This window comes from Pyrus communis, chromosome 9, assembly GCF_041283825.1.
Source record: "Pyrus communis isolate YQ-2024b chromosome 9, ASM4128382v1, whole genome shotgun sequence".
Lineage (NCBI taxonomy): Eukaryota > Viridiplantae > Streptophyta > Magnoliopsida > Rosales > Rosaceae > Pyrus > Pyrus communis.
The window spans coordinates 28,732,474-28,747,944 of NC_142573.1; positions in this window are offsets into that span (position 1 = coordinate 28,732,474).

Genomic DNA, 15,471 nt, shown 5'->3' on the forward strand with positions numbered 1-15,471 from the left:
CTTGTTTTATTTATTCCACTGTACACACATCGTCGATTTTACAACACGTTATCAGAACGAAAGCTCTCATGTCAGTGGAAAGTATAACGCCATAAATCCGATGAAGCACTATCCACCTCTCACCTCCGTCATCTAAAATCTCACAGAATAAAAGGTATGTCCATTTTTCGTCTCTCCCACTGCGCCAGAAGCGCCCCACCGAATTCCGGTGAGAATTGAAATTTACGACCTGAAGTCATCACGAGATGAGAAAACTCGTACCTGACAACTGGTTTCCAGAGATCCAGAAGAATCTCATCAGACTTGGAAACCCAAATCACGTTGTTTTCGACGGATCTTGAGAACTCTCATGAATATTTGGTTGTTTAAGATGGTGATGGCAATAATGAATCCACACAGGGCTCCCTCTCTTGTGCCTCCGTCAACCCCACTGTCATTTATGTCTTTATAGGGAGGTACTTGCTTAACGATGCCATGTTCCTTGGGTCATGCAAGAACAACGCCAGTTTCTAGTAGCCTTTTGGATTGAATTGAATTTGAGCAACCTCCATAACTACCCCGTTGGCCCTGCGTTTCGAGACTAGCAGAGACATAGAAGGAAGAAAAATAATAGAAAAGGGAAATTGATGGAATGGTAAGGCACATGTGAAGAAGAAAAAAAAAGGATGTTGACTGCAACCTAAGAAAAATATATATAAAAGGATTTGAATGGTGCATGACACCATTTGGTCAACATAATATAAATGGTTTTTGTTGGTTTATGGCATCATGCTGCAGAAATAAGAAAAGTAACAATAATAAGGTTTGAATAAGTGCTGACAAAAGAAAAAAAAATAATAAATAAAAGGAGGTATGATACTTCTTCTTATTTATGTGAATTGGTGTTGGTTTAAAACCCTTTCACAAGTTCTATTTATTTTAAAGCAATTTATTTATCATGGACGGTTTTACCGCCTACTGCTTTAAGTTTTGATTTATGTGAATGGTGCTGAATTAAAGCCCTTGTCACAAGCTTTATTTACTTAAATGCAATTTATTCATTATGGCTGGAATTACCGCCTATTGCTTTAATTTATTTATTGTACTTTTTTTGTTATGATAAGTACATACTGGACCCGAAGTTCCTTGATCAGATCAGAACCTGCAGTTTCTTGATCCTCATCAAATAAAAAATGATTGGACCTGAAATTCCATCAAACAAAAAGATCGGGCATGAAGTCCCTTGATCCTCAAGATTAGGACATGAAGTTCCTTGATAAGTACCTTAAGTTTGAAGAGCCAAAGTGCCTCAACTTAATTACAATAAAAGCCATAAGAATCGAAACGGAAGGCATCGGAGCAGAAGACATAGGAGCGGAAGGCATCGGAGCGGGAGGCATCGGAGCTAGAGCATTCCAGGCCTCAATACTTGGCCAAACGCTGGATGAGCCAGGAAAAAGGTGCCTCTGGAGATAAGCAGAAAACCTTTGACGATCGCTTTGAATCCGACCTTCAGACTCTTGCAGTTCATCAAGCTTCCTCTTCATGCCCGTCGAATAGTTGTTTGCAAGCACGTGCAAACTTCTATTCTCGTACTTAAGCTGCTGGATCTCTTGCTTAAGACTTTCCACCTCTGCCATCAATGATTCCACCTGACGGGAGCGGGCAAGCAGGCGTTGGCCCATGTTGGACACAGAACTCGCACACTGAACACTAAGTGAGAGGGACTCTTGAACGGCCAACTCATCGGACCGTCCTGACAGCAGCCTACTATCCTTTGGAGTGAGGAGGTTCCTAGCTACTATTGTAGCTGTTGTGGCGTCCTGCATCACGGAGTCTTCACCTGTGAGAGGACCGTTAGAAGATAAGAAAGAAGGGCGCCATACGTTACCTTGACGCGGCGTGCCCGTATCACTGCTGAGACTCAATTCTAAGCTAAGGTTCGATGGGTTTGCCATTTTTCAAAAGTGTTCAAAGAGATGGGGTGGATAGAGTTAATTCTCAAAGGGCCGGAGTAGATTTTCAAGAATGGGAATTCTTCAGAGTGTGTTTGTTGTGGTGATCTATAGCTCTATAAAAACCCAAGGCGACGCGTCTACCGATTCAAAAAGCCGGAATTTCCGGCGTAATTTAGGCGACGTTTTCTCGGCTTTTCAGAAGACGCGTTCAACTTTGTCAAAAGATTTCTTCTTTTCAGACAACACGTGGAGGCCATCATCGCAACTACACATCTTTAGCCGACAAGCGCAAAGTTCGGCAACGCTTTCTCTGCTTTTCAGAAAACGCGTGCAGCTTTGTCAAAAGAGCCGCATCCGCACTACTACGTGTCGTTCAGAAAACGAAGGGGCGTCGTTCAGAGATCGAAGAGGCGTCTGCTCAGAAATCGAAGAGGCGTTTTCAAAGATCGAAGAGGCGCCACTAATTCAAAAAACCGGATTTGCGGGATCAAAACGTTTGTCGACAAGGGTAAAAGAACAATACCATCACTTGATATTATCTCTATATATGTCGACCTTCGTCTTTTATGGCAAGGCAAACCTGAAGAAAAATGCACAACTCTCCCTCACCTCTGAGGGCGCACTCCCAGCAAAGCCTTTCAAAATACTCAATTCTTTCTTCTTCCCCAAAGATGATACCAGATGCCTGGAGTACATATGACCCAGGAGGAAACGGCGGATTGAAGCATGTGCTGATTCATTCATCGCTTCTTCAAAGCAAAGGTATCTCATATCATCAAGGTCAAAAGCAAAAGTATCTCATATCATGCTATTTCCCTGTCCTTTTCTTTGTCCTTGTTCTTACTCGCATGGCAAAGTGAAAGAAGCAATCAGCCGGCACTTGGAGTCAGTCTTCCGATCTGGTTCCGACTGCCTGGAATTTATTCCTGGTTGCTTACCTAGCGTTGCTCTTGAGTAGTCATCTTCAACGGTTGATACACTTCCAGAGAAGGGACCACTCCTGCAAAGATTGAACAAAGAAACAGATAGCAGGAGGAAGCTCAGACCTTCGGGGGAGACACTAAAGGGAATCCTGCTGCCCAGTTCAAGAGTAGCACAAAGGAAAATCAACGATGGGCGGAAACCAGTTCAAGAGTAAGCCTGTGGAATCATCAAGATCAACCCATGCAATCACCAAGGAGAAGAGGGAATTTACACTCCATAACCAGATTTGCGTCCCTAAACTCTTCTCTTTGTTAGTTACATTCTGCTATGTTTAGTATGTTTAAGTGTTTTTTGTGTGTTTTCTTATGTTTTGTGTGAATCTATGCTTAAAACATTGAGGACAATATTTGATTTAAGTGTGGGGGGGTAACTAAGTTTATTTTGATGCAAATTCGTGGGATTTTATCACCCATAACTTCAAATGTTGTTCCATGTTGTTTTAAGGTGTCTTTAAGTTGTTTTAGAGTGTTTTAGTATGTTTTGTTTTATAAATCCGAAAATCACATAAAAATTTGAAAAAAAAAACATGTTTTGAAAAGCCTAAAAAGAGTGTTTTGAGTCGTTTTTGTGTGTTTATGTCTTAGGGTACCTTCCAACACAATAATAAGGATTTGGTTTGTAATTGCATGACTGTTAAAAAGAGTTATAAACATAGATGAAAGTTTGATTTACTCTTGGTATATGCTTGGTTATGGTTATAATGTATGACTTCACATGCAATCATAAAAGAAAAATTCGTTTTTGTAACATGCTTGAAGGAAGGAACTCAAACAAACGCTACGACCCTGTGAGACTCGAGCCATTACCTTCTTTGGAGAGTTATTTTCTGTGATTCTGTATTTTCTAAAGTTGTTGCATGATCTCATTATTCCTTGCTTGGTTGCTACTTAGAATGCAATTGTATCATGATAGAACTAAATGCTCGAACTTATATCCGTTTCATTCAAAGCATGATATTGATTGCATAACATACAATAAGATGAAGTTGTTAGTCAAGCCAAAGCCAAAAAGCCTATCCCTTTTCACATGTATTGTAGGATTACCCCTTTTGAGCCTTTTCAAGCTTATTTTCTTTGTTAACCCCTTGTTCTTAAAGGATAGTGAAGCATGACTTAGAATGAACTCCTTTTAACCAATATACTGCAGAAAATAAGTGTGGGGGAAGATAATAGGGCACGGCCAAAGAATGAAATAAAGAAAAAAAAAATTGTTGAAAAGAAAGAAAAAAAAAAGAGTTGAAAAATAAGTGAGAATGATCTCACAAGCATTGGTTATTGAAGGAAGGGTCCAAAAGAGTGAATTTGACCCTAGTTGTTGCATGAATTTTCCTTGTGTTTAAAAGTTGATTTCTGCCATTAAAAGTGAGTTTAAGTGTCAATTTCATTACTTCGCTTCCTATTACTTTAAGAACCTTTGTTTTACTTTACCTTTCTTTGTTAAACCATTACCCTTAGCCCCGTTACAACCCTCAACTTCTATCTTGATGTTATGTATTCAATATGTGGAGTTTGAAATTGATATGAGCTTATGGAATCACTGGTTCTCATTCTAAGTAGTAGCATTCCATTCATGAGATCATATTCATGTCATTATCGTAAATCCAGAAAATGTTTTCCTTGTTATAACATATGTGAGTGTTCGTCTACATGTTTACATCAATCTTCTCACATATAACTAGTGTAGGGTGTGTAGTCAGAAAATCTGTGTGAAAATAGAGTGCATTCTAATAAGGAATTGAGGAAATTCTCTAAGGCATGTTACAACATTCAAATCATGGTTTTAAAATGCTTAATTGTGAACTAGTATGTGGTGACTATGAGTAAGAATGTACTTAAGTGTAAAGATGGCTAAAATCTGTGGGAATAATGATTTTTAACTTGTCATGTGCATTGGAAATCCCTGACACGATTGTTGGAAGGTTTAGGTTGTGTTTTACTTGTTTAGTGTCGTTTTGTTTGTTTTGTTTTTCTGTTTTGCTCGAGGACGAGCAAAAGATAAGTGTGGGGGAATTTGATAGGAGCATATTTAGGCAACTTACTTAGCTTGTTTTCGTGCATTTATATTGTTAATTCATAGTTGTTTTAGTAGTTTAAACCATTTTCGTGTGTTTTTAGGTTCATATGGCTAAGGAAGCAAAAAGATGCATTTTGGAGCATTTTGGAGCAAAATTGGACTTGGAAGGGATAACTTATACTTGGAGCAAAAGGAATGGACGAAATTGAAGAGTTGATGTCACAAGGATTCCTACTTTAAGTAGCCACACACCTTCCACATTTCAGCCACATGCACTTGTTCCTCCATCATTGCACCAACAACAACATTGCACATGCACTCCCTTTAATTAATTAACCCACATGCACCCTTTATTCTTTCATCATTCCCTCACATTCTTTAAATCAGCCAACACATGCATCCACCTTTCTCCCATCAGATTTCCAACATTGCACATGCATTCCCCTTACAATTTCAGCCATCCTAGCTGTTTTGCACATGCATTCACTTAACCTAGCTGTCATGTTCCCTCTCCCATCCATTCATCTCCCTATAAAAACCATACACACTTCACACAACATTCATTTATTCTCATTCACTCTTCCATATTCCAGAAATTCGTCAAAACCTCTCCACACCCTTGCAGCAGCCACCAAAACACTTTTCTCCTCCATTGCAGCCACTCCAACCACTCCCCAAACCATTCACACCATCAAATTATCCTTAGACCTTGTGCTACAACGAAGAGGAAGATAAGAGGGTCTAAACGTTCATACAATTCAAGTTTGAGTTGTTGGAATGTTTAGGTGTTTCTTTGATTTCAAATGTTTAATTTCAATACTCTTTGTTTTGTACGAATGAGGAATGGAAGAGAAGAGGGCCTAAACGTTCATACAATTCAAGTTTGAGTTGTTGGAATGTTTAGGTGTTTCTTTGCTTCCAATGTTTAAATTCAACTAAACCCCCCTTGGCTAGGGGGGAATTCGAAATATATGTTTATGCTTGCATTTTGATTTGATTACTTCTAATTGCGTTTCATAAGTTGTGGATTCAATTCGTTTAACTGTTTGATTGATAACTTATTTATATATGTTTATTGAGAGTGCACACTTCATTTTCATGCATGAATATGACGCTAGAATATAAGTGAGTTTCACCTAATAGTTACGAACTTATATTCACAAGTAGTGGAGGTTGCTTATAAACAATCGCGTTAAACGAATTCTTGGCATAAGTTTCATGCGTATTCCATAGTAACGAATGCCTCGTCAACACTTATAATTTTCATAGAGCATAATGATTCTTACTTGTATCTCTATTATGCAATCATGTAGGGGACTTGTGGGGAATGTTTTGGGTTGTCGTATGCAATCATCCAATCCAATAATGTTAGGAAGATTTGAAAGTTAATTTAAGCGGACCTAATTAACTTGGAGCGTTGAGAATTCATGGTTTATTGAAATGCAATTGGAAATCGTTTTATTATGCAAGTATAACATGTATGGAGATGAACCCCTTAGCCATTCTATCATCCATTCATTCCATTCCATCAAATTCGTTTTACAATCTGTTTAGTTTATTAACTTGTTTTGTTATTTCAATTTTCGTATAAATCTAAATCCCCCTTTACTTTATTGTCCAATTTAGTTAGAAAGTGTCTTAGTTTATGTTTCTAAGTGTTTTGATTAAATTTGTTACATAAATTCGTCCAAATTCACCAAAGTGCTCAAAACTGCCCAGAAAGTGATTTTAAGGCAGTTTTGAGTGTTTTGGGTGATGTTTGAGTCTTTTGGTTTGTTTTAATGTTTTAAAGTTTAGTTTTGCATTCTTTGAGTCTAGTATAGTGTTTCATATTGTTATTTTACGTTTTTGAGTCAAATCCAAGTGGTTAACAATCCCTCCTAATCCCCGGTCCAGAACGATCCCTACTTATACATATACTACAATTTGACGAAAAAAGGGTATAATTTGTGTGCGTATAAATCTCGCATCAAGGTACTTCAAGCATTTACAATAATTATATGAAGGTAATATACCTAATCAATTTAAAAGTATCGATAGAACTCTCAATAATATGCACAATAAAAAGGAAAAGATCCACTCACCTGGAGTCCACGCTATACTTCTCTAGCACGCGCATCGAGGCATCCTGAATGATCGGTTCCTGTGGCCAATTATCAAATCACATCTCAGAACTCTTATCCGTAGAATACGCAATTCACATAAAACACAACCTCAACGACATTCTGAAATAGTTTGATACCCATTGACCACAAGTCAATCGTCGATCAAAGATCGACGGTAGGGTTTACAACCCTGTATAACTTGACCCGGAAGATCAGCATATCAGATTTTCAATCCACAACTCTCAACGATCCACAATATGTTTCTAGAATAACATATTAAAATTTCATTACGATCCAACGGTCGGATCATCGATTCACATTTTTATCAAGTAACGTATCATAACGAATTTAGGTTCCAACGATCAACCTACGTCATTCAAATGACAAAACTGAATTCAAAACATTCGGCCACCCCGATTCGCCGGAAAATCCAACTATTTCCAAAAATTCTCAAACTTCACAGAAATGAAGATCTCAGTGAGTGGAGCAACTTTCATACCTGCCACGAAGTCCAAAAGTGGACGGAAGATGGTCAATTTTGCCCACGAAACCGGCGGGTGCCTAAAACTTCCCGACGTCGATTTGTCGTCTACGGTGGTCCAACGGGGTCAAGGTTGGTTGGGTTTTGCTCCTGGGATGATGGGCTACAAAGCCCAAGTGGTGGCAGATGGCCATTGCTTTGCCGATTTGCCGGAAAATCGAGAAGGGTGGCCGGAGCACCATTGATTTTCGTCAACTTTCGTGGCCTCAAACTTCCACATCCCATGGTTAATCAAGGTGATTCTTGGATGGGTTTTGTAGAGGGGAATGAGAGCTTCAAGATGGTGGTGGTGGCATCGAAAAACTCCACTGGAGTTGGCCGGAATCGGCCTTGGAAAATGGGCACCCGCGGTGGGTGCAGGTGGACGAAAACCCATTTCCCTTTTTTTTTTTTTTTTTTCTTTCTTTTCTCCCTCCATTTCTGATTGGGCTTCCCCCACAAAGTGGGGATTTAATTTAAATAAACACTAACCTTGAATAACCAATTTCGAACGTCCGTAACTATACCGTTATAATCTGGACTCGCAAACGGCTTTCGCCTATAAATTCGTACCAATGAGTACTACGAGGATATGCTAAAAGAATAAGTCCCACATCTTTCAAGTCGATGGTCAACGGAAGTCAAAGTCCTTGCCTCTAGGGCAATTTCGTAAATTCACGCTTTTAAAATAAAATAAAAACGTAAAATTTGGAACGAGTTGTCACATTGAATCCCGTTCTTTTTCCATCAATAAAATTATGGGCAAAAAAATGGAAAAAGGCAATTCCATTACAATTTTGAAAGAACGTGGAAAAATAGACCTATATACTTGGATACAATACAAATAGCCAAAATATGTTGAACCTAGACAGTTACATATGTGCATTTGTAATACCATGAAATACACTCATATGATAAGACACAAGGTTGGAAACGAGTTTATATAAATGGAGAATTATATACGAAGGGTTATGAGTCGCCCACGTCATATCTCCATAAGTAAATCCCTCAAATATACATGGAAGCGAATTGCTCTGTATAAATTCTAAAGGAAAATGTGTCATGAAATGTACAAAATCCCTGAAGGATTCAAATTGCTTGAAGAAAACCCCGGAATGGTAAAGCATAAAATATGTACTCAATACCAATGGATGATATAAATTGCCTTAGTGAGTACTTTCATTATGGTATTATTGCAACATACTAAAATCTCTTGCAAGAGTTGATGATATTAAATTGGGACTCCTGAAGAGTCAAGAAAGATTATAAAGTGTTGAGAGAAATATTGTCTCGAACTGCAGAATCGAACAATATGCCAACACGAATCTTATCCATGATGTTTATGACATTAAAGAATCATATGGATTGAAGATTTTGAGTTGAATACTCAAATGATTTAGACACTAAGAATGATCATTTATCTTCGCGAGGTAAAGATAAATTGATATTTGGTCCAGAAGTACCACATCTTAGTAAAATTTATGTTTTATTGTATTTAACATAATAAACTGAATGAAATAAAGCTTATATATTAATATCTCAGAGAAATTACATACACATTAGTTAAAACAAACAAACAAAAGGGAACCTTCACAAAGGTTACTCATGTGAAGCCTCAGTACTCGGAAGTACCCCAGAAAGGGAAGACACCAAAAGTTGATTATTTGGAGTCTCAATACTTGGTGGAACTCCAGACAGCTGAGACAATGGATGTCTTTGGAATAAAGACTCGAACCCCCGATTGTTATTTTGAGTTCGACCTTCGGATTCCAGTAGCTGGTCGAGCTTTCTTTTCATGCTCGTAGAGTAATTATTTGCAAGCATGTGTAACACTCTATTTTCATGCTTGAGCCCTCTAATCTCTTATTTAAGACTTGCAACCTCAGCCATTAATGATTCAACTTGGTGAGTTCGAGCAAGTAGGCACTAGCCCATATTGGATACAGAGCTCGCACATTGAACATTGAGAGCCAATGAGTCTTGAACGGCCGCCTCATTAGACCGGTTTGAAAGGATTCTATTGTCCTTTGGAGTGAGAAGATTCCTGGCTACCACTGTAGCGGTTATGTTATTCTTCATCACAGAGTCCCCAACCGTAAGAGGACCATTAGAAGATGAGAAGGACGGGCGCCATATGTTATCCTGACGCTGCTCGTCTGTATCAATATTGAGACTCAAATCTAAGCAAATGTTAGATGGGCAAGCTATTTTCAGAAATGATGAAGGAAGTCAGATAAAATCTCAGAAATGTAAGAAAGGGAAATTTCAGCAGGCAACAATTTTCTGAGTTTTTTTTAACAAAATTGATATCTTTATAAAAGGAGGGGCAACAGGACCACTTATTCAAAAATCGAAGAGACACCGATTTTCGAATTTGAAAAGCTGGATTTCCTTGCATGACGTTTGTCAACATTTCTCAGAAGCAATCTCAGCTCTTGGATATCACGTGCAACTTTGTCAAAGATTTCTGATAAAGTTGAAAACGCGTGAATCTTACTGTTCTAATTACACCACTGTTGCTGACAAGAGTAAAGGCACAACACTACTACCTGTTATTGGGAAATCCATATATATGTCAACCTCTGTCCTCCATGGCAAGGCAGAACTGAAAAATATCTAACTCTTCCTCATCTCCGAGAATGCATCTTTCACAAAGTATCTCGAAATACTCAGTTTTCTTCTTCTCCGAGAATACCTCTACAAACAAGTCACACCAGAGTAAGAGTATCTCATATCATCAGGGATGAGAGTAAGAGTATCTCATATCATGCAATCTCTCTGTCCTTTCCTTTACCCTTGTTCTTACCTACCAAGACAAGGACAAAGCAAGCAATATGTCGGAACCTCCACTCAAACTTTCGTTGCCACCAATAAGTGATGGTCCATTCAAATGCAAGGTTTGTATTCCACTCCTATATCAGAGGATAAATACTACAAAAGAAGATGTCAAACCTGCATAAGGAAAATACCACTTCTGCAAGGGGAGCAAGTAAGGCAAGTGAAAATGATACATTGAAGCATGTGGAGACAACCACAACAAACACATGTCAATTCATTCCCGACAAAGCCTAAGATCACTTGTCACATGAAGCTACTCATGGTCCAATTTCATTTAAGATCAAGCCTAGACGGCCTTTGAAGAAATCACAAGTCCGATTCAAAATCAAGTGTCCACTACCCTTGAATCAAATTCAGCTCCAGATAAAATAGGTAAATTCAGACCTTTGGAGGAAGTCTAGCAGAAGGCCCTCCAACCCAGTTCAAGAACAAGTTTGTGGAAAGTTAACAACAAGTAAAACACCTCATTCAACAACTATCACTGCTAAAAGACTAAAGCAGCAGGATCAATGATCAGCCTAAATAATTTGAAATCAGGGGAAATACTCATCAAGGGGGAGCATCCAAAAATAGATCAAGATCTTAACGAGGCAACTCATGTTGATATGTGGGCATCCAAGGGGGAGTGTTGAAAAGTCTGGTGGGTAATGAATGCCCACAGTACTTTGGCAGAAGTTTTCAACATTGATAGAAGTTTTCAATGCCTATAAAATTAATCTTGACTTGGGAGGTGAAGGAAGTTATATTGTCAAAGATGTGTACTTGGAGTTGCTCTATAAATAGAGCACTCCGTATGTTTTCAATACAGAGCACAAAGAGAAAGAGATAGAGCAGAGAAAGAAAGAGAGGAAGAGGAGAGGAGAGAATAAATAGAGTTATCTTTGTACTCTTATTATTCAAATTATAATGAAAACACTACTGCTGCCCGATGACGTACTGCAGTCACACTGACTGTAGAGGAACCTCGTAAATTTTGTGTCTTATTTTATTTATTCCACTGTACACACATCGTCGATTTTACAACAAGATTATATTTCTTATCATTTTTCACCAAGGGTCAAAGAGGCATATGGTTAAATAAAGTCCTCTGATAAAAAATCATCTCCAACCAAAGACCAAAGGGTCAAACATAATTTATTATTTTAATTTAAAAACTACAACAATTTAAATTTCAAAACTACAACAACTTAAATTTCAGAACTACAACTTAAATTTAAAAATTACAACTTAAATTTTAAAAACTACAAATTAAATTTAAAAACTACAACAACTTAAATTTATAGGGAAAAAATGAGATTTTTTTTAATATTCTTTCAAAAAAATTTAGCCGAACAAAAAAATCAAATCCAATGGTAACTGGCGTCACGTTGACATCAGCTAGCCGTTGGATTTGAATTTTTTTTGGGCTATAAATAGGGTGGATTATGGGTTATAATTCACACACCTTTGAATTCAAACTTTTTCAATTCAATCTCTTTCAATTCAAGTTTGCATCGAGTTCCAACTTTGGATCCTCTTCGGATTCCAATTGGGGGTCTTCATCCAATTCTGAATTGGAAGAAAAATGAGCGTAGATGAGACAAGAAGATAAGGAGTGTAATGAAGAAGATGAAGCATGGCACAACACACAATATGTGACAGCCATGGTTATGACCATGGTGTGTTAGCCAACTGAGGAACAAACTTAATGGGGTGGCTTTGTTGCTGGTCGCTCTTACAAACCACGAAACAAAGTGATGACGCATGCCAATCTGATGAACAACTATTGCAACCCCAACTTAGTATACACAGAAAAGGATTTCAGATGTCGCTTCTGGTGAGGCGTCATGTCTACGAGTGTTTACTTCATGATGTCCAGAAAGTCAATCCATACTTTTGACAGAAGCTAGACAGAGCAGGCCGCCCTGATTTCTCACCTTATCAGAAGGTTACTGTTGCACTACGAACGATGACCTATGGCTCCTCAGCTGATTCGATGGATGAAACATATGGTATTTCTGAGCTTACATACCTTGATACTCTTACTGAATTCTGTAACACAATTGTTTAGCTTTGCAAAGATGAGTACCTCCATCAGCACTATCAAAAAGATCTGGATCGGCTCCTTCACAAAGCTGAAAACTGTGGGCTTCTGAGCATGATAGGATCATTAAACTGCATGCATTGGAATTGGAAAAATTGTCCCACTGAATGGTAATAAGGCTTTAGCGGAAGGTCAAGAAAGCGACCTGTTGTGTTAGAGGAAGTTGCCTCGTATGACACATGGATCTGGCATGCTTTCTTTGCATTTCCTGAATCCCAAAATGACATTACAATTTTTGGGCATTCACCCTTCTTTAATAAATTGATGGAATGTAAATCTTCTCAACTTGACTGCTATATCAACAACCGTCAGTACAATATGGGGTATTACTTGGCAGATGGCACCTACCTAAAGCTGTTAAGGGTAGAGGGTTTAGGGGTTAGGGTTGAGGGGTTGGGTTTTAGGGTTGAGGGTTAAGGGGGTTTAGGGTTGAGGATTTAGGGGGTTAAGGGTTTAGGGTTTAGGGGTTGGCGGTTGAGGGTTGGGGGTTGAGGGTTTAAGGTTGAGGGTTGAGGGTTTAAGGGTTTAGGGTTTAGGGTTTAGGGTTGGGGGTTTCGGGTTGGGGGTTTCGGGTTGGGGGTTTGGGGTTTAGGGTTTGGGGTTTAGGGGTTGGGGTTTAGGGTTTAGGGTTTGGGGTTTAGGGTTTAGGGTTTGGGGTTTAGGGTTTAGGGTTTAGGGTTTAGGGTTTAGGGTTTAGGGTTTAGGGTTTAGGGTTTAGGGTTTAGGGTTTAGGGTTTGGGGTTTAGGGCTTAGGGTTTAGGGGTTTAGGGGTTTAGGGGTTTAGGGTTTAGGGCTTAGGGTTTAGGGGTTTAGGGGTTTAGGGGTTTAGGGTTTAGGGTTTAGGGTTTAGGGTTTAGGGTTTTAGGGTTTAGGGTTTTAGGGTTTAGGGTTTAGGGTTTAGGGTTTAGGGTTTAGGGTTTAGGGTTTAGGGTTTAGGGTTTAGGGTTTAGGGTTTAGGGTTTAGGGTTTAGGGTTTAGGGTTTAGGGTTTAGGGTTTAGGGTTTAGGGTTTAGGGTTTAGGGTTTAGGGTTTAGGGTTTAGGGTTTAGGGTTTAGGGTTTAGGGTTTAGGGTTTAGGGTTTAGGGTTTAGGGTTTAGGGTTTAGGGTTTAGGGGTTTAGGGTTTAGGGTTTAGGGTTTAGGGTTTAGGGTTTAGGGTTTAGGGTTTAGGGTTTAGGGTTTAGGGTTTAGGGTTTAGGGTTTAGGGTTTAGGGTTTAGGGTTTAGGGTTTAGGGTTTAGGGTTTAGGGTTTAGGGTTTAGGGTTTAGGGTTTAGGGTTTAGGGTTTAGGGTTTAGGGTTTAGGGTTTAGGGTTTAGGGTTTAGGGTTTAGGGTTTAGGGTTTAGGGTTTAGGGTTTAGGGTTTAGGGTTTAGGGTTTAGGGTTTAGGGTTTAGGGTTTAGGGTTTAGGGTTTAGGGTTTAGGGTTTAGGGTTTAGGGTTTAGGGTTTAGGGTTTAGGGTTTAGGGTTTAGGGTTTAGGGTTTAGGGTTTAGGGTTTAGGGTTTAGGGTTTAGGGTTTAGGGTTTAGGGTTTAGGGTTTAGGGTTTAGGGTTTAGGGTTTAGGGTTTAGGGTTTAGGGTTTAGGGTTTAGGGTTTAGGGTTTAGGGTTTAGGGTTTAGGGTTTAGGGTTTAGGGTTTAGGGTTTAGGGTTTAGGGTTTAGGGTTTAGGGTTTAGGGTTTAGGGTTTAGGGTTTAGGGTTTAGGGTTTAGGGTTTAGGGTTTAGGGTTTAGGGTTTAGGGTTTAGGGTTTAGGGTTTAGGGTTTAGGGTTTAGGGTTTAGGGTTTAGGGTTTAGGGTTTAGGGTTTAGGGTTTAGGGTTTAGGGTTTAGGGTTTAGGGTTTAGGGTTTAGGGTTTAGGGTTTAGGGTTTAGGGTTTAGGGTTTAGGGTTTAGGGTTTAGGGTTTAGGGTTTAGGGTTTAGGGTTTAGGGTTTAGGGTTTAGGGTTTAGGGTTTAGGGTTTAGGGTTTAGGGTTTAGGGTTTAGGGTTTAGGGTTTAGGGTTTAGGGTTTAGGGTTTAGGGTTTAGGGTTTAGGGTTTAGGGTTTAGGGTTTAGGGTTTAGGGTTTAGGGTTTAGGGTTTAGGGTTTAGGGTTTAGGGTTTAGGGTTTAGGGTTTAGGGTTTAGGGTTTAGGGTTTTAGGGTTTAGGGTTTAGGGTTTAGGGTTTTAGGGTTTAGGGTTTAGGGTTTAGGGTTTGGGGTTGGGTTTAGGGTTTAGGGTTTAGGGTTTAGGGTTTAGGGTTTAGGGTTTAGGGTTTAGGGTTTAGGGTTTAGGGTTTAGGGTTTAGGGTTTAGGGTTTTAGGAGTTTGGGTTTAGGGTTTAGGGTTTAGGGTTTAGGGTTTAGGGTTTAGGGTTTAGGGTTTAGGGTTTAGGGTTTAGGGTTTAGGGTTTAGGGTTTAGGGTTTAGGGTTTAGGGTTTGGGGTTTTAGGGTTTAGGGTTTAGGGTTTAGGGTTTAGGGTTTAGGGTTTAGGGTTTGGGGTTTAGGGTTTAGGGTTTAGGGTTTAGGGTTTAGGGTTTAGGGTTTAGGGTTTGGGGTTTAGGGTTTAGGGTTTAGGGTTTAGGGTTTGGGGTTTAGGGTTTAGGGTTTAGGGTTTAGGGTTTGGGGTTTTAGGGTTTAGGGTTTAGGGTTTAGGGTTTAGGGTTTAGGGTTTAGGGTTTAGGGTTTAGGGTTTGGGGTTTAGGGTTTAGGGTTTAGGGTTTTAGGGTTTTGGGGTTTAGGGTTTAGGGTTTGGGGTTTAGGGTTTAGGGTTTAGGGTTTAGGGTTTAGGGTTTAGGGTTTAGGGTTTAGGGTTTAGGGTTTAGGGTTTAGGGTTTGGGGTTTAGGGTTTAGGGGTTTAGGGTTTAGGGTTTAGGGTTTGGGGGTTTGGGGTTTAGGGTTTAGGGTTTAGGGTTTAGGGTTTAGGGTTTAGGGTTTGGGGTTTTAGGGTTTAGGGTTTTAGGGTTTAGGGTTTTGGGGTTTAGGGTTTAGGGTTTAGGGTTTAGCAATACGTAATATG